Here is a 20,002-nt window from a genome sequence, read left to right as displayed (position 1 = left end):
CGTGTACAGCTTTAAATAGTTGCGAGTATAACATATTTTGTATATTAGCATACATGTTCTCAATGTTATTGGTTTAAAGTGATTGTTTTGCCACTGACTGCAATTTTTAACAATTAGAAAAAAATTAAACACAGATTGTTTAAGGAAAAAGACAAATACAGGCAAAAATTAGAAGCATTATGCGGAACTGTAAACAGCTCAGATGCGTACGTGTTTCCCACTGGCGGAATTTCAAGTTGAGAGCTCCTGAGGGAAGTAATATAATAGTAATAATAGCATTATGATATGGTAACAGTAAGACGATGAGGTGTGATGCAAATGATGACAAGGTACTTTGTGTTCCTCTTAACATTCTGTCCAACCAGCCAGTGCACTTTATTGCAAGTCAATAGTACAACGAGCGCTAAAAGACAACACCGAAAGATTTTTTTCTGTGTATGTGTGTTTGTGTGGGTGCGGCCGTGCCGGACTCCGGATTCTTCTCCATACTGGAACAAGTGGTAAGCAAAATAAATCAACTGTATGTGGAAATGTTTACGTAGGCTAACGACTGAAGCACATCCGTTTATTAAACAAGGTACTGCTAGCAGGTGTATAAACTGTGAAAAATACATTACTCGTTCACGTTTCGTGCTCCTCAACTAGAGGAATAAACGAAACAAGTTGTGGGGAAGTGAGTAAGAAAGGATCCTAGTTGTTTAATAAATGCATGCATTTTCAGGGGGCTTTGTGTTGATTACAGATTATGTCTTTCGAAAGTATGGAAATAAAATTCATGAAGGAATGCATCAGTAAAAACGCACATTAGAGTGACAAGTGAAGCAAAACTTTCTGGTCTGAAACCAATAAAATATATTATGGGTTGTAAGTATACTCTTGGTATAAACAACCTCTCGTCTGTTTCTGATTTTGAGTCAAATTTTTGCAGTGTCCCTCAATCTTTTTTAAAACAGGCGACTATAGGAAAAAATGTGATGATTTATACTTAATAAATAATGACAATAAGAGTTACTGACCACTTTTTATTTCAATATATATATATTAACTCATATTCTTGTGTTCTGTCAATGTCTTAAGTTAATAGTACCAACGTTTAAAAACTGTCCCCGATAATTTCAGGATTTGTCATTGTTTCGTTGAGAGCTATACGTCTGTTGAAGATTTATTTTTGATGTATTAGCCAATTACCATAACTTTTTGGAAACAAAGGAGGCGCGGCTGGGGGAAGCCACAATGTGAGATGTAATCTGAACATAAATATGAGGCATATAGTGATATCGATTGAAATATAACACTTCTTATGGTAATGAAAATGCATTTATATTTATATGGGTGACCAACGCTACGATGGAAGCATTCTTTGCCAACACACACACGCACACACATCTGTAGTGCAAGAAATTTGAACAAAGCTAAATGTGGTGAACAAAGTCCCAAAAATCAGGGACTGTTATCATGGACAGTTGAAATATTGGTTTTACGGGCTTAGAAAGTTGATAGAGCAACCGGTTTAGCATTACCGTGCATTTTTTTCTTAAGGAAATGAAGTCTGAAATTCAAGCGTCCGATCTTACGCTATGGTGCATCAGGCTGGTTTCCTCACTTTTTCAGCTAAAAAAGAGCTCTGGTCTGGCTCTCTTATTTCAAATCTCCCAGACAGTTGCATCTTCTAGTCACTTTATTTGTTTAGCTTATTAGATTGCTGAGCAAACTTGATGAGGTTTTAACTTGCCAAATAGAACACAGCGAGCTCCACAACTGCAATTTTTAATATATTGAAATCACTGCTGGTGAAGTTTGTTGGTGGACACCAGCAGTAATTCCTTTATTTACAGAGAGTTTTCCCTTCTTTGTGTTTGTTTGACCATGGAATAGATATATCCATGTAAGTTCTTTCTCAGGTTGATTTCCTAACCAGTTATCCACTTCAAGTTGGCTCCACGCAAGACTTCTAACTTGGTAAGTCAATGTAATCATGACTTTTCTTTCTTTGTCTAGGGTTTGTTTATTTACAATTTGCTGATTGGGATGCTGCTGATCCAGATGGACTATCTTCAGAGTCAACCCTGGACACAACACAACGAGCAAAAAATAAAAAAAAATGATAACACCAATTAAAAATAAGCAAAAGATTTTATGCACAGAAAATGTCGGTTACATTAAATTAAAAAATAATCCATGTAGGGGTATTGTACATGTTAACTGAACATATTTGCTAGTTTTAGCAATAATACAAGGTGCAGCTGAGAGACTGAGACAAGGTGGACATCATTTGTAGGCCCAATGAGAGAATACGGAAATAAAAATATTAAATGTCAAGATAACTACAGAAAACATTATGTTTGCATTATTTATAAATGTTTGCATTTCTTTTTTAAGGGAGAAGTAAGGGGGTATATTGATGTGGACCCCCACCCCCCAGTTCAAATAGCTTTGGGTGTTCCCCATTGAACTGACAGGAGGGGGTGTGGGTTCCTTGACTGATAATATGAGGTCGGCATGCAAATACATTATTATGAATGCTTATATTTATGGCAATTTAGTAAACAGGTAGGTGGGCTGCTGAAGTTATAAGAACAGCTCCTAACAGTAATGGCTATAACTACATAAAATATCCTTTAATAGTCTCCTTATTCTCACACCATAATACATCCAGAATTTACAGATATACAAATGATTTAGTAATTAAAACATCATCAGAGGTACTCCTGGGTTACAAGTGAAAAATTAAGGTTTAGTCTTGCATGGAAGAAAATTAATTCAGAATTCCAACAACAAAAATATGAAAAAAATTGCATTGGAAACTATTGGTCTTTGCATGTATGTGTCAGGGAAGGGTCTGACGCCTACTACAATCCCACTTCTTTGTAATAAAGATTTTTGGTAACATAACTTCATATAAAACCTTTTTTCATAAGCAATAGAAGAAAAAACTATACAGTTTGCTAAGTGATTCTGTATGCCAGCCCATACCAGCTTCTTCAGAAGTTATATAGGAAAACAAAAGTAACACAACTGAAAAATAAGAAACTAAACATGAAAATGTGCCCCGGAAACCGTCTTGTCTTCTCATGTGAGGGCAACTGCCAGCCACCTCAACATCCTACTTCTTTGTAATATTTATTTATTTATTTATTTTTGTTTACCGCTTACCTGTTTACATTTATTTATTTATTTTACATTTGTTTACCGAATATATTCATCTACATGCTGTGGTCAGAAAGGAACTAATTTTTAGATACTGTTTGCTAATGTACTGCACTTAGATTGTTTCTTTTCTCACTGTGGCAATGTTGTTTGTTAGCAATGCATACATCTCCATAGTGTGGTCAGCAAGGTAATAACGTTTAATATTTTAGGCTTACTCTAGTAATGTGAAGGATGGGGGTTATGGGGTATGGCAATCCATTAACACACATTCTTACAGTGCTACATGATGGAATCAATGTTTTATTTGTTAATTTATTTTATTTGCTATAGTATATGCTTTTAATTTTCACTCTTTGACTTCTGTCATACTGCTATAATTGAACACGTGTGTGTGCGTGTTTTGTATGTAAAAAGAGGATGTATGCTGATGTGTGAGTATGTTAGATGTGTACGGAAGATGGCACTGAATGGTGTTTGCTACTGCACATCCTGGGAGTTATTACACTTCAGTATAGCTAATTAAATAGTAGCAAGTTAAATAGTAAAAGAAGTGAGCAAGGAGGGATGTCAAAAGGATCACAGGACTATAAGATCATAGGATATACAAGGCAGGTTGTAGCAGAGGTATTGTGCATCTTGCCAATACTCACCCTCAGACTTTACCACCTTTTGGAAGGAGGGTGATGTCTGTGAGTCCTGGTGTAAATTTACGGCTATCCATCCAACTGCCCAAGCTACATTTGAAGGATGACAAGGAATTGCATTACTTGACATGCTGGAGAGTCTATTCCAGAGCAAGGGGAGACACACTGGGTTATAAACCCACCTCTCCATCTAGTTTAATTTAGTTCTTGATTAAGGTTTAGATCTCTGGTACTGGTGCTTGCAGTACAATTTGAATTTTTAAGAAAAAGGAAGTCAAGAATAACTGGATCACTAAGGACACAGCAGGCTAGACACAGGTATCCCCTCAGGAGCATGTCACAGACTACAAGGGCAAGAACTCCAGTATTTTCTGGTACCTAATGTTTCTGAGACCAGAGATCCTTTTTGTTAGGAACCACTGTGCATTTTTCAAGTATTGTAGTATGTCTGGTCAGACACAATGCAAACAGTGCGTTATATTCAATAACTGGTCTAACTAGGACATATTACGGAGGCATAATGACTTCCTTCATTTTAGAAGAAATACCCATGGCAATTAGTTGTGAAATGTAAAAGGATTTCCTAACTATGGTTGTAGCAGTGTGATGGTCAAAGGAGACAGACATATCAACCCATGTGGCTACATTTCTGATCACTGATTATTATGGTAAAGAGGTGTTTTCAGTAGAATAGAATACAAGGGTATTTCTTCTTCCTGAAGGAGATAATGCTGCATTTATTGGTGTTTAGTTTGATACCTTTTCTATCTACCAGAAATTGGCTTTAGTTAGTTCATTTGGATGGTGTATGTATCCAAGTGGATTATAAGCACTTACACGAGTGCATGGATCGTGCTGTCCCTAACAGAAGCAAGACGCTATCCTCCAAAAAAAGGAAGCCAATCAATAAACAAAGTCTGCAACAGAAGAAAGAAACTGTTACAAAAAAAGAGTAAAATCCAGTGACTAGAGGAACTCCCTGGTCAGCCTCAGTAAGAAGCTGAGATCCCTCATAAAATCCTCTAAAGCTAGTTACGAAAACAAAATTGCCACTGACTAAAGACAACCACAAAGCATTCTATAGCTATGTCAAGAATCTCAATGGCAACACTCAGATCTGCTCTGAGTTACAGCACAATGGCACTAAATATACAGAACCAACTGATATTGCCAACATTCTGCAGATAGGTTCAGTGCTAACTTTACCCCCCTCTTACTCCCTAGATGGCCCATCTCTATACTGGAAGAATGCAAAGTTCTTGTAATCATGATGGCACAGGTAAAAAACACACCCTCCAAAGCCAAGAACACAGCATCCAAAGGACCTGGGAATATCCCAGGCTACGTTCTACATGAACTACAGAATGAACTGGCACCCCACCTAAGTACCATGTTCAATCATAGTCTCATCTCAAGCTTTGTGCCCACTGAATGGTGCACCGCGATGGTTATCCCATTTCATAAAGGGGGAGCCATGATAGCCCCCAAGAACTACAGCCCCATTAGCCTGACAAGCCTGGTCTGCAAGGCCATGGAACGTATCATCATGGAACTCATAAACAAAGACATTGGTAATCTCCAAACTCTGGACCCCACCCAGTTCGGGTTTGCAAAAGGCAGATCATGTCTCCTAAAGCTGATAGACTTCTTTGAAGCAGTCACCAAAGCCATAGATGAGGGTAAGGTGGTTCACACAGCCTATTAAGATCTCGACAAGGCTTTCAACACCATCCCCCACTCTGGAATTATAGATAAATTCTCTAAACTAGGTATGAATCCCTATGTCACAAGATGGGTTGCAAACTGGCTCACAGACAGAACCCACACTGTGAAAGTAGCAGACGCCAAATCCGACTTCAGACTAGTGACAAGTGGAGTACCACAGGGTTCAGTCCTGGGCCCTCTCCTGTTTGGTATCTACTTCTGTGAAGTACAGGCTAACATAGAATGTCTTTGGCTAACAAAGTTTTCAGATGACTGCAAACTAGGAGTCATAATCAAAACTCCTAACGATGTGGACATCCTAGAAAAGGGCCTCACTGAGACAGATGCCTGGTGTAAAAGCCATGACCTGAAGCTCAATGCCAAAAAGTGCATTGTCATCCCCTTTGGTAAAAACTCTATACCCATGAACTACCACATAGGTGGTAGTCTACTTAACACTGAAAGTGTGAAAAGAGACCTTGGGACACAGGTGGACAGGAGTCTCTCCTTTGATAATCACATCGTTACAGTGGTCAGGAAATCCTTCTACGTGGCACACCTCATTACAAAAGGTTTCTCATCCAGAAAAAAAGAGATCATTGTTCCCCTCTACTCATCACTCATTAGACCCATTAGAGTACAACGCCCCTTCTGGTATGTACCTCACAAGACATCTACAACAACTGGAAAGGCCACAGAAATACCTCACAAAGAGGATTACTGGCATCAAACAGATGCCCTACGCAGACCGTCTAAAAAAACTCCGGCTTTATTCCATCACATATCGCCTACACAGTGGTGATCTCTGCCTAACATAGAAAGCTATGTCAAACCCAGAGCTGTTGGACATGCTCCACTTAAAGAAATCCCAATCCCTCCGAGCTACACACTGTAGGGACCTAAATCTTGCCACCACAATAAACAGAACATGCTGGAGGGATAGATTCCTGTCCCAGAGACTTCCCATACTCTGGAACAGACTACCTATGTCAAACAGAGCTCCTCATTAACACTCTTCAAGAAAAATCTTGATGATTGGATGGGAAATAGGAAATTCACCCCGGGGATCACTTCTGTGGCTCTGCACGACAGGGGCACAGGAAAATAATTTTTGTTGGGTGGCGAAAGCCAGGGTACATTTTTGGCTAGGCTTATATAGGCCCAAGGGCCAATAGCTTAGTATCTGCCTATGAACCTATGAACAACCACACCAACTTGTGGTCATCAGCAAACTCTGTTAACAACAGATCACTGATATCAATTTGTTGACCTGAAAAATAGGATCCAAACAGAAGAGGACCAAGTACAGGTCCCTGAGGGACACCACAGGTCACCTTCTCTCTGTTTGAAGAGGCACTACCCCCTCAGACAATGTGCATTCTGTCGTAAAGCCAGTTGGCTATCCATCTTACATCATCAGAATTTGTTAAGGCCATCAACTTGTAAACATTTCCATCATGTGGTACTATGATATCAAATGCCGTGGCCACATTAAAGTAGGAAGCATAGTCAGTATAATCACTATTGACCTCCTGAGGGACCTTCTCAAAGAAGCTAACAAGATTCAGCAAGCAAGACCTGCCCTTTATGAAATCAGATTGCACTGAGTGTAGATTAATCAGGTTTTTGATGTCATTTTGTGACATCATCATGACATCAGCTGATGGGAACGCCCTCTTTTTCTGTTCCGGGTGCCTGCTTTCAGCCGATTTACTATGTCTTTCTGTAAAAAAGTATAGTAAATCAGCCAATTTAACAAACACTAATAGTCTGTTTCCTTTTCTGAAACAGAATACTGGAGTTTGTACAGTGTTTTCCTGACTACCAGAGAATTTATTTGATTTGTGGATAGTCTAGAAAAAAAATGGATAAGACCACAGGCAATACTGCCAAACTGGCTTACCTAGTGCCCAGTGTCTGTACCTGATAGAGCACCCATCCCCTCAGCTAGTCATCAGAAGACAAAAGGAAATCCATTACCTAAACCTGGATTTACACTCCTTCAGTACAGGCAAAGGAAAAAAAAAATCCTTTGACTTTTCCTGTAACAAACAGATTTGTACACTTACACCAACTTTATACAAACTGGCTTCCTACAGCTTCTTGATACAATTTAACACATATGAAGCTCTGATGTGCCTTTTGGCACCATTATCAGAAATGGCAGTAGAGGAAAAAAAAAGAATGCAGAAACTGTCGTTGTTGATCAGCCCCATCCCCCTCCTTATGTTGCACACCAGGTGACTGCCTCCTTTACCTCACCCTTGCTAAAACTTGTGATGGCAAATACTCACAGGTCAGTCTCCAGATTGCCACTATGCTCACTTCTGATCCATGGCGCCATGATACTCCTTCCTTCATGTTAAATACCTTCTTCCCTACAAAGTCACATAGAAACATATATGCATTCCTTACATATGCAAAATGGCCAACCTCCTGATCATGGCTGTTCCTTGAAAACTTGCTGACAGTGAAGATGTGATAATCCATTGGTACCACTGACAGCCTCAATGAATGTAAGATGAGAAGGTCAAACTACAGCTTTTCTAGAACATATTGCCCATTTGCTTTTACACTTCCTTAAATTCATTTTCTGTAACAGTGTTGCACAAAATTCTGACACCCAGTTATCACTTCAAAAAATTTTCATTGTACTTCGGCTCTTCCAAGAGAGCCACTAATTCCATATAATCATCCTCCCCAAGCCCCACACTGCTCATTGTGTAAACAAGGTAAGAGCCATTATAACACTGGTGTTCAGGAACTCATAACCCCAAAAGCAGTGTGCAAAGCAGTCACAGCCCTTAAGGCCAAATACAACACCAAACATACTTGTCATAGGTGACTCCATAGTCAGACACACTGACGTCCCACTCACCAGGCTGAACAAGGAGAGGGTCACAGTAAGCTGCCTATCGGGCGCTAGAATCCGCCACATAACACAAGCACTTGGGTCACTCCACAGCAAGTACAAATATGACACAGTCATTGTCCATGCTGGTGTGAACGACCTGAGACGTACCTCCCTGGACTGCATGAAAAGAGACATAGAGGAGCTCTCTGATTATGTAGCCCAGGCAGGTATGACCCTAACCCTGAGCAGTATCCTTCCTTCACCAAGAATGATGCCACAATATAGAGACAAGATGATCAGCTTTAACAATTGGCTTAATGTCTGGTGTCATTCAAAGGGGATCCAGTGTCTGTCTGCCTGGGATGACATGCTTGACAAGCCACGCTGCTTCAAGGGACGGCTTGCACCTGTCACCCTGGGATTCCGGATATTGGCTAAGGCTCTTGCCACCCCCATAGTGCCTTTTTAGGCAAGGCTCAAATTCTAAACCTACCACCCTAGAAAACAAAAATGGGAAGAAATTGAGGGTAATGCTGCTCAATGCCAGAAGTCTAAATCTCAAAATGCACGCACTCGAGGCCCTTCTCAGTATGGAGAACATCGATGTCTGTGCTGTAACTGAAACCTGGTTCAAGGCTCCTGAGAGCACCCGGCACTATTAGGTTTTACCTCATATCATGCGTTCGGCCCCAAAACCCGGACCACTCCACAAAAGGAGGGTGTATCCATATTCATAAAGGATACTCACACCTCCAGGTTGGTGGCAACGCATGAAGCTTCGGAAACCATCCAGGTGCAACTAACAATAGGCAAAACTGCTCTACAAATTGTAGCATGCTACAGGCCACCCTCTCAAACTCAGGAACCCCACACAGCCTTCCTGAAGACACTGGAGGGTATAAATGTATCTCCAAACACCATCATATTGGGTGACTTCAACTACCCAAATATAGACTGGGAACATTACTCAAGCCCTAACTTTCTAGCCCAACGGTTCCTGGAGTTCATAAATTCAAATGCCATGGAACAGCTAGTCACTGTTCCCACGAGAGGAGAAAATATACTAGATCTCATTGTCACTAACATGGGGACAAAATGCTCCACACGGAAGTATATCCCTCATTGGTGAGATCTGATCATAAACTAATCTCACTGGAAATCCACATCCCGCCCCACCCCAAACAAAAAGACCATAGTGAAGAACTTCTCTAAAGCAAACTTCACACTACTCAAGACTGGTGTGGTATCCTTCAAGGCCCCTGAGTCAGAGGAAACCACAACCCAAGCTGCGGAAGCCCTTACAAATGCCTTCTATGAACACCTCCAGGACTGCATGGATCAGGCAATCCCAAATAAAACCAAGACTCTTTCCACAAAGGGCAAAGCGTCCAGTCTGGTGGACCCCAGCCATTAACAAACTTTACAATAAGAGGAGAAAGCTATTACATGATAGAACAAAATCCATAAAAGGGAAGTCACCCCTGATCATTATTAGCAAAAAATACGAGCACTCATAAAATCAACTAAGGCCAATTTTGAGAGAAAAATTGCCATGGATTCAAAGGACAATCATAAGGCCTTTTTCAGCTATGTTAGGAACCTGGGTGGAAACTCACAGATATGCTCAGAATTAGTCCAAAATGATACAAAAATCACTGAACCCACAGACATTGCCAACATACTGGCAGACAGGTTCAGTGCAAACTTCACCCTCTCCCCTAAAGGAGAGATAACTATCCCAGCCGAGTGTAGCCTCCCGGACATCTCAAATGCGCAGGTGAAAGCTGCTCTCTCTAAAGCTAAAACCACAGCATCAATGGGACCGGATGGTGTCCCCGGCTGTGTGCTACACGAGCTAAATGAGGAATTAAACCCGCACATAAGGCAGCTGTTTAATCTCAGCCTTACCACAGGATACGTGCCCAAGGAGTGGCGGACGGCAACTGTGGTCCCACTCCACAAAGGTGGCGCCTCTACGGACCCTGGTAATTACCGCCCCATATGCTTAACAAGTCTAGTCTGCAAAGCTATGGAGAGGATCATAATGGAGCTCATAAACAAAGATATAGGGGACTTGCAGACATTGGACCCGACCCAGTTTGGCTTTGTCAAGGGAAGATCATGCCTTTTGAACTTGGTCGACTTCTTCGAAATAGTCACCAAGGCCATTGATGAGGAAAGGCAGTCCATACAGCCTACCTTGACCTTGCAAAGGCTTTCGACACAATACCCCACTCGGGTATTGTAGAAAAACTTACCAGCTTAAATGTAAACCCATATGTCACAAGATGGGTTGCAAACTGGCTTAAGGACAGAACCCACAGGGTTAGAGTTGCTGGCGCTGTGTCAGACTCCAAGCCGGTCACAAGTGGTGTCCCACAGGGCTCGGTCCTTGGCCCCTATTGTTTGGCATCTACTTCTCAGAAGTACAGGCCAACATGGGAGGACTTTGGCTGACAAAGTTTGCAGATGACTGCAAACTGGGCGCCATAGTGGAAAGTGCATCGGACACTGATATCCTTCAGAAGGGACTCACGGAAACAGATAGCTGGTGCCAGAGCCATGGCCTGAAGTTAAACGCCAAAAATGTATAGTCATACCCTTCGGGAAAAACAAGGTAACCCCAAGCTACCATATAGGTGGCAATCCACTAAGCACAGAAGAGGTTATCAGGGACCTGGGGACCCAGGTTGACAGTGGCCTTTCTTTTGACACTCACATTGCTAAAGTGGTTAGAAAGACCTTCTACATTGCCCACCTGATCATGAAGGGATTCACATCCAGATCTAGTGAGGTCATTGTTCCCTGTACTCTTCACTTATCAGACCAATGATCGAGTACAATGCCCCATTCGGGATGTATCTCACCCGACATCTGCAGCAATTGGAGAGACCCCAAAGTTCCTCACCAAAAGGATAAAGGGACTCCAAAATCTGTCATATGCTGCCAGATTGAAGAAACTCCAGCTCTATTCAGTCGCATACCGTCTGCTCAGAGGTGACATGTGCCTGACATACAAGGCCATGTCCAACCCGGAATTAATGGACATGCTCCACCTCAAAAAATCCAAATCCACCAAAACCACTAGAGCAAGCGACTTAAACCTTAGCACGGATATAAATAGGACGTGCTGGAGGGATAGATTTATCACTCAGAGACTCCCTATGCTGTGGAATAAAATCCCGGTCCATGTGAGGCAGAGCACCTCGCTGACTCTGTTCAAGAGAAATCTAGACCTGTGGATGGGAGATCGTAGGTTTACCCCGGGAATCATCTCTGGGTCACTGCTGGACAGAGGCACAACAAACTAATGGGCACAGTATTTTTTCATATAAGGGGTGGCGTAAGCCACAATAATTTGGGCTAGGCTTATAAATGCCTTAGGGCAGATAGCCTAGTATAAACCTATGAACCTATGAACCTATAACAAAGCATTAGCTTTGCATTTAGCAATTTACTCTCCTTTTAAGGAAGTAACAACATGCTTTGGAATGTCATCTCTTTTCAAGAATACTCATTTGAAGAGCCAAGAATTACATATGTTTTGCTTCACTAATTAATATTTAAGCAATGCATTGACAACAGTAATGTAAAACAATGTCCATAACTATATTGCAGGTTTTGGATACGCTAATGAGAAAATAAGCAAGTGCACAAAATATTCTAAGCAACACCCGAATCCCAGCTGCAATTATCAAAGTTAGATTTCAAGCCACAGTAGCAAAAACTGTCCAATATACCAACACCACCCAACCAACAACTCAGACATGTCATTTTCCTTCTTCCCTTGTCAGAGAATACCCCTGTGAATTGTTACTATTTAAACCAAAATATAAAAAAGTCACAAGCCATTCATTAAAAATTGCAAGAAAGAGTCCTCACTATGTAATACATTCAATCTCCTGTATAATATATTTACCTGAATTACCTACTGATAAAAAAAATTGAAAAATGTATCTGTGGACTCACTGGACTGTGAAGTACTGCCAGAGCTTACTTTTGTTCCTTCTACCTCCAAATTGTTCTCTCCGCTCAGCTCCAGAGCTCTTGTACACTGCCTGGACAACGTCCTCTATCTGCCACATGGACTTAGCCTCCTCTTCAGAACTGCTAGCTTAAGATTTGGCACGACTGAAGATTAGATTTAGTTCCACGCTGGTGTTGTAAGCATGCGCATGCATGATTGTCCGTAAAGGAGAAGATGGCAATAATACTGCAATCAACGGTACTTGCTGCCTGCAGCTGTAGTGGGAGTGCGGGCATGGCGCTTGCTCATGGTGGCACAAAACCCGGACTTCACATGTCCAGTTTTGAATGATATTTTTAAACGGACAATTTCTCAGAAAACCGGACAGTCCGGTCAAAAAACGGACAGCTGGCAACCTACGAGTCATATCTCGATATTGGTCTGGTAGCTACCTACCCCCACTTGATGTTCTTGAGTTCCTCCACCTTCTCAATGATTGTACAGATGTTTTCCTTCTGTCTTCTCTCTCTCTTTCCCTGTCCTGTCTTTTGTTTCCATTTTGTTTGGTTTCTGTCCATTACATTATGTTGCATTATGTTGCATGTTAAGCCATATATGGGTAAGTGTGGGAGTCTCCAGGCCTTTTGTTCTTTTTTTTGCTGAGTCATAGTTTGCTCCTTTGGATTCGACTGCCTTCTCACTCTACCTATTCTTCTTTATTGCTCCTACTCCTCCTTTTCCTTTGCCTTTCTCTGTCCCTGGTCTCTTTATCATTGGTTTCTTCTAATTCCAGTTTAGCCTTGATACCATCTTGAAAGTCTTGAATGGCAGCATCAACACTCCCTTTATTACTACTTTTACATTTTTGAGAAGGTCACCAAAGCAATGGATGAAGATAAAATGTTATGCACTACATGCTTTACCCTGGCCAAAGAGTTGACACAATCCCCAGTCAGGTATAGTAAAAGTTAAATAAACTGGACCCCCCCCCCCATGTCACCTGCTACATTGCTATCTGGCTCACAGATAGGATGCAGAAGAGAAAATAGGGAAAGCTACTCCACAAAGAGACCAGTTGCCAGTGAAGTTCCCCAGGGTTCAGTGCTTTGATCATTCCTATTTGACATGTACTCCTCTGATGTAAAAGCCAATACAAAGGGCTGTGGCTGACTAAGTTTTAATTTCTGCAAGCTAGGAATAGTCATTAAATCCCCAAGTGACTTAGACATTCCACAAGAAGGTCTGTCCCAAACAAATAACCAGTGCCAGAATCATGGACTGAAACTAAATCTCAAAAAATGCATTATCGTATCCTTTGGGAAGCCATCTATTCCAGGGAACTAGCACATTGACAATGTACCCCTTAGAGTTGACCCGGTTGTTTAGGATTTTGGACCTTTTGTGGACAGTGATTGAACTTTCTACCAACATGTGTCCACTGTCATAAAAAAGTTCTTCTATACTGTGCAGCTTATAAACAAAGGGATTACTTCTAGATCTAGAGAATGTCACTGCCCTCTTTTATTCAGCCCTCATTAGGCCAATAATTGAGTATGTTGCCCTCTTTATTATGCATCTGTCTAGACACATGCAACAACTGTAATATCCACAAATATATTTTATTAAAAGGATGCAAGGCCGAAACAATTTGGCCTATATGGACTCAGTCAAAGCCATGCTGCTATACTCGCTATCCTACAGATTGATAAGAGGTGACCTGTTTCTGGCATACAAAACATCCATCCACCCAGTACTGATGGAACTACAGCACATCAGTAAGTCAAATGGCATCATAAATACTCAGTCTAGGGATCTAAATCTCTTCTACAATATCAATACAATGGTTTGGATGGACAGGTATTTCTTGCAGGGGATACCATTGCTCTAGAATCAGCTCTACATCCACATAAAACAAAACTCATTCTTGTCCATATTCAAGCACAATTTGGATCTATGGATGAATAATAGATAATTTACCAGTGGACTGCCCCTGTACTAAGAAAGGAAAGATGCAGTGCCTAAATGCATGAGTACCCTCAAATTATCTATAGCATGATCCCAGTTATTCTCACTAGGGTAATATATAACTATCAATCACTGTCTGAGTAAGGCCAATCTGATACCAAATAGAACAGGTTAATTCAAGTATCAAAAGAGACTTTGCCTAGGTTTAAAATGGCCTGCAAGGGCAGGTAGCCCAGTACTTACCTATAAAGCAATATATATGCAAATAAACTTTAAGGATATACTAGTGTTTCAGCTAAGAGGATTATGAATGTCCATAACTTTTTCTTTTTAAGTCATTGTAGGTACAGTCAGGGCAATAAAGTCAAATTTTGTAACTATTATATAATAAGCCTCTTAGTTCTGATTTAAGCACTTGTGCTTCAAACTAATTATCTTACATTAGGAAGATTTGTAGTCTACACTCTTGTGGCAGAAGAGGTGGCTTACACTTTTCTGAGTTGGGAATTGCTGGTTGAAGGCTTACTGTGTCTATTAATCTAGAAGTGTCTTTATTCTGGTTTAAGCACTTGGGCTCCAAACTAATTATTTTAATTTAAGGAGGCTTCTGGTCTATTCTCTTGTGGGAGGAGAGGATAGCCTCTACTCTTCTGAGCTGGGAAATGCTGGAGAGGAAATGCTGCCTGAGATTCTAAGTGTCTTTGTTTTGGTTTAAGCACTTGCACTCAAAAACAGTTATTTTACATTAGGAAGGTTTGTGATCAACACTTTTGTGGCAGAAGAAGATAGCATATGTCCTTCTGAGCAGGGAATTTCTGGTATAAGTCTTATTGTGCCATTATTTGATTTGGTTAGAGGGCTAGCTTGTTTAAAATTGGAATCTCTGTGCCTGAGGCATTTGGCAACCATGTTACTTGAAAAGAAGAGTGTAGCCGGTTTCTGCTAAACGCTACAAAAGCTAAGTCTTACATTACCTTATCCACTGTTTCAGCACTTTTTTTCTACATTACCTGCATGTTTCTGCATTGAATATTTGAACTTTTTGACCTTTTTTACAGTCTTTAGTGAAAAGTGCCTTGGTTCCACTTTCGTGAGAATAGAGGGACCTGAGTCATTTTCTGGCCCAGGATTGTGTACAGGGAGGAAGAGTGTTGCTGATTTCTGCTAAACGCTACAAAAGCTAAGTCTTACATTACCATAGCCACTGTTTCAGCACTTTTTTGCTGCATTACCTGTATGTTTCTGCATTGAATATCTGCAGTTTTTGACCTTTTTTACAGTCTTTAGTTAGAACTGCCTTGATTCCACTTTCGTGAGAATAGAGGGACCTGAGTCACTTTTTTGTCCAAGATTGTGTACAGGAAGGAAGAGTGTGCTGGTTTTGATTGGCCATAGGCCATTGTTTGTGTTTTGTTTTTTATTGAATCTCTGCTGCTACTTACAAGTCACAGTTACACAATGTTTCGCTCATACCTTATGAGCTCTGAGGTGTTTGGCTACGTTTGGCAACCATGCTACTTGAGAAGAGTGTTGCTGGTTTCTGCTAAGCTCTACAAGAACCAAGATTTACATTACCATATCCAATGTTTTAGCACTGGTTTTTCACATTGATTTTGTCATAGCTGCATTAATCGAGTGTTTCTGTGTTGAATATCTGCAGTTTATGTCCTTTTTTACAGTCTTTAATTAGAGCTGCCTTGATTCCACTTAGTGAGAGTAGAAGAGACCTGAATCATTATCTGACCTGGGAGTGTGTAAAGAAAAGAAGAATGTGCTGTTTTTAATTGGCCACAGGGCATTGATTGTGTCTTTTTATTGTATCTGTTCTGCTATTTAAGGGTTACAATTGCACAATTATTGGCTCACAGCCTATGACCACGATACGACTTACATTACCATACCTACTGTTTTGGCATTCATTTTTCACATTGTTTTTGTCATAGCCATATTAACTGCGTGCATCTGTGTTAAATCTCTGAACTTCTTGACCTTTTTACAGTCTTTAGTTAGAACTGCTGCTCTCTGCACAGCAGTGCCTAGCAGTGATCTATATAGATGCCAGTATCTCACAGTGTAATCCCCCCTTGTAACCTGTGTAGATGCTGATTTCTTACAGTGCAGGTCTCCCTTAAAAACCCTACTGTCTAGACATATTTTTTAAGCTACTACAGCATCTAGTTTGTGCAGAGCTGAATAGTGCTCATGAAGTTTCTTGCTTTATTGACCTACTCTATATATAAATTTCCCTCACTCCTCCCTAGTACATCAGCAGCCATTGATATGTACTTCCAGATTTCCTCTGTGACCAATCTGGTTGAAACGGGAATAGTGAGGCATTGTAGCAATTGCCTCATGTACATTGACAACCCACTTAAGAAAACATAATGTATTCAAGAGGTGTAAATTCACTTTGCTGGAGGAAAAACTGTCATACTAATAAAAACTATTCCTATAGAGGTTGTCAGTGACACTTGCACCATGCCTTCTGGACAGGATAAAGACCTTACACAGAAAAATATTTATTCTGAGGTAGTGACAGATAACCTTCCTAAAACACTAAGAGCTTCTGCACAGAGCAATAAAAAAAGAGTCTTTAGCCATCATAGAAACACTCTGTTAAAACACCACCCACAGCTACACAGTGTCTCTAATGTTGAACTCTTAAAGGCAAATCAGAGCACAACCAAACTTCCTGGTCATTGATGATTCCAAAGTGAGGCGCACTGATGTCCCCTTCAACAGACTGAGTAAGAAGAAAGTCGTGGTTAGCTACCTTTTCCAGGGTTAGGATCCATCAAGTCACACAGATACTCAGTTCATTGAACCACATGTACCAGTGTAAGTCTGTCACAGTCCATGTGGGTGTTAATGACCCAAGATGTACTTCCCTTGACTGTATGAGGCACAACACAATCAAGCTTGCATATTATGTGTCTCAGGCAGGTGTGAGCCTAGCACTGAGCAGCATAATACCTTTTCCAAGTATGATGCCACACTACCAAAGAAAATGATTGATTTTAATAACTGGCTTAGCTTCTGATGTCATTTCAGGGGGGTGCAATATTTGATGACCTGGGAGGACATGCTTGACAGACTACACTGCCTTGCCAGGGATGATCTGCACTTATCCCTTCCAGGCTTTCAGATATTGACAAAGACTTTTCCACCCCCATGGTCCATCTTTTAGGCAATGCCAAACTGATAAACCTCTCAACTTAACTTCACCTATAAAGGAATATCTGAAGGTGGTCCTGCTCGATGCTAGACGTCTTAACAAGAAACTCCACTCCTTGCAAACCTTCCTCTCCCTGCAGAGTGTAGACAGCTGTGTACTAATAGAGACATGGTTTAAAGCAGGGGTGGGCAAACTTTTTGATTCGTGGGCCACATTGAGTTCTAACATTTGACAAAGGGGCCGGAACAGGAGCAGATAGATGGCATGCTTTGAAAACATCACCTCATTGGGGGAAAAATACACATCTGCTACAGCTGTACTTTCAAGTAATGTGACCTCCTCTTGACTTGACAGCCGAACAGTATGCATATGTATACCTGTGCAAATTGTTTTGCTATTAAATCACTAGGAGGTCTCATTACTTGCAATTACATCTACATTTGGGAGTCATAACTAGCTCAACATGCAGTTTGAGTTATTGCAATGCATCTTTCAGTGTTATGATTAAAAATGTGTTTAAACTGAAGACTTAAATTTCTTTATTTCAATGTTTAATTTTTCAGATCTTGATTGTTTAATGGGTTATATAAAAATGCAATAATTCAAATTAAGGTATTTGCTTCCTCCCTCTTCTTCAATCTTACTACAGAAATCCCTGACATTCACTTTAATAAACAGGACTTGATTTCTCATCATATGCTGTTCCATTGCTGTGACAGAAAAGTAATCCATAACCACATAAATAAAAAAAAAAAATTTAAATCTCATAAATGTACAGCATATTTCACTTTATTTGAATTGCATTACACTAGACATGCCTGGAGAACTTTTCATAAACATGCTGTATAACTATAGCTGTCAGGGGACAGATTTGGGGTCTGTGCATTTAATGTACATTTGCATCTGGACTGGAGTACAATGCAGTTGTACAAATGAAAGGAAAACTACAGTAGTATACTTTAAAGAACCAACATGAGCAGGAAGGAAATGTCCAAAGTTGAAAGAAAGACATTTCTTGTAGGAAGGGGCTGATAAAGAATGGGAGGCTGAGTCTGTGATGAATATTAAGCAAGCAAAGCAACCAAACTATAGTGCAGTTCAGTGTGACAACCCAACTGTTGGGAACACACTAAAAGTATAAATATTCAATGGAGTGCCTAGTGATGTGGAGAGAATGCACATTTTACTTATTTTAAGCAGTCAGATCATTTCTTTTTTTTGAAGGATAAGGCAAGAGAATAGATAATGAAGCAGATCGCTCACACACACACACACACACACACACACACACACACACACACACACACACACACACTCTTCACCTTTCAAATCTGCATTCACTAATTTCACTCACTTTCTCTCCGATCGATACACACACACACACACACACACACACACACACACACACACACACACACACACACACACTTCACCCTTCAAACCTGCATTCACTCACTTTCTCTCTCCGATCGCATACACACACACACACACACACACACTTCACCTTTCAAACCTGCATTCACTCACTTTCTCTCTCCGATCGCATACACACACACACACACACACACACACACACACACACACACACACACACACACACACACACACTTCACCTTTCAAACCTGCATTCACTCACTTTCTCCGATCGCATACACACACACACACACTTTACCTTTCAAATCTGCATTCACTCACTTTTTCTCTCCGATCGCTCACACACACACTCTTCACCTTTCAAACCTGCATTCACTCACTTTCTCTCTCCGATCGCATACACACACACACACACACACACACACACACACACACACACACACACACACACACACACACTTCACCTTTCAAACCTGCATTCACTCACTTTCTCTGATCGCACACACACACACACACACACACACACACACATACACACTTTACCTTTCAAATCTGCATTCACTCACTTTTTCTCTCCGATCGCTCACACACTCTTCACCTTTCAAACCTGCATTCACTCACTTTATCTCTCCGATCGCATACACACACACACACACACACACACACACACACATTTGTTACCTTAAAGAAAACTTCAAAGCAAGCTGTGCAGCAACTCCCATTCTGCCTGGAAAACTCTGCAGTTTTATGGTGTAAAAGTCCGTTGAGCTTAAATCCAAAATGGCGGGCAGTCCCATTATTCAAACAGACGCGGTCCCGCATGTCCCTTGATCTTAATTCCGACAGGCTGACGGAGCTGACGTCATCGCGCACGTGATGACGTCAGCTCCAAAACCACGAAAAATGAAAAAGTCTAAAAAAAAGATGAAAAATCGGAAATGACGGTTGGGAGGTGGCGGGCCGAATCAAAACATTTAACGGGCCGCATGTGGCCCCCGGGCCGTAGTTTGCCCATGCCTGGTTTAAAGTCAGGGAGAGTACTCCAGCAATGCAAGGCTATAATGCCTTTCACACATTTAGACCAGCTACTGCACAGGAGGGAACTAAAGGTGGAGTAGTCTCAGTTTATATTAAAAACAACCTCACAACCAGACTAGTTAAAGTGTGTG

The 20,002-nt window shown here is 40.9% G+C and overlaps 1 protein-coding gene across 2 annotated transcripts in view; it reads left to right on the top strand.

Annotated features, from left to right (window-relative positions):
* Positions 1-321: 321 nt before the first annotated feature.
* LOC122813416 (histo-blood group ABO system transferase-like) overlaps positions 322-20,002 on the top strand; it is a 527,526-nt gene continuing 507,845 nt past the window's right edge. Inside the window, exon 1 of one of the 2 annotated variants that reach the window (XM_044085732.1) lies at positions 322-500. The gene's annotated coding sequence lies outside the window, so the exon portion shown is untranslated. The remainder of the gene's footprint in view (positions 501-20,002) is intronic. The other variant, XM_044085731.1, reaches the window with a different exon arrangement.

This window comes from Protopterus annectens, chromosome 10.part0, assembly GCF_019279795.1.
Source record: "Protopterus annectens isolate FY-2018-M chromosome 10.part0, PAN1.0, whole genome shotgun sequence".
In the NCBI taxonomy this organism is placed as follows: Eukaryota; Metazoa; Chordata; order Ceratodontiformes; family Protopteridae; genus Protopterus; species Protopterus annectens.
The sequence above is the reverse complement of the archived record's forward strand: the minus strand, read 5'-3'. Positions and strand labels throughout refer to the sequence as shown.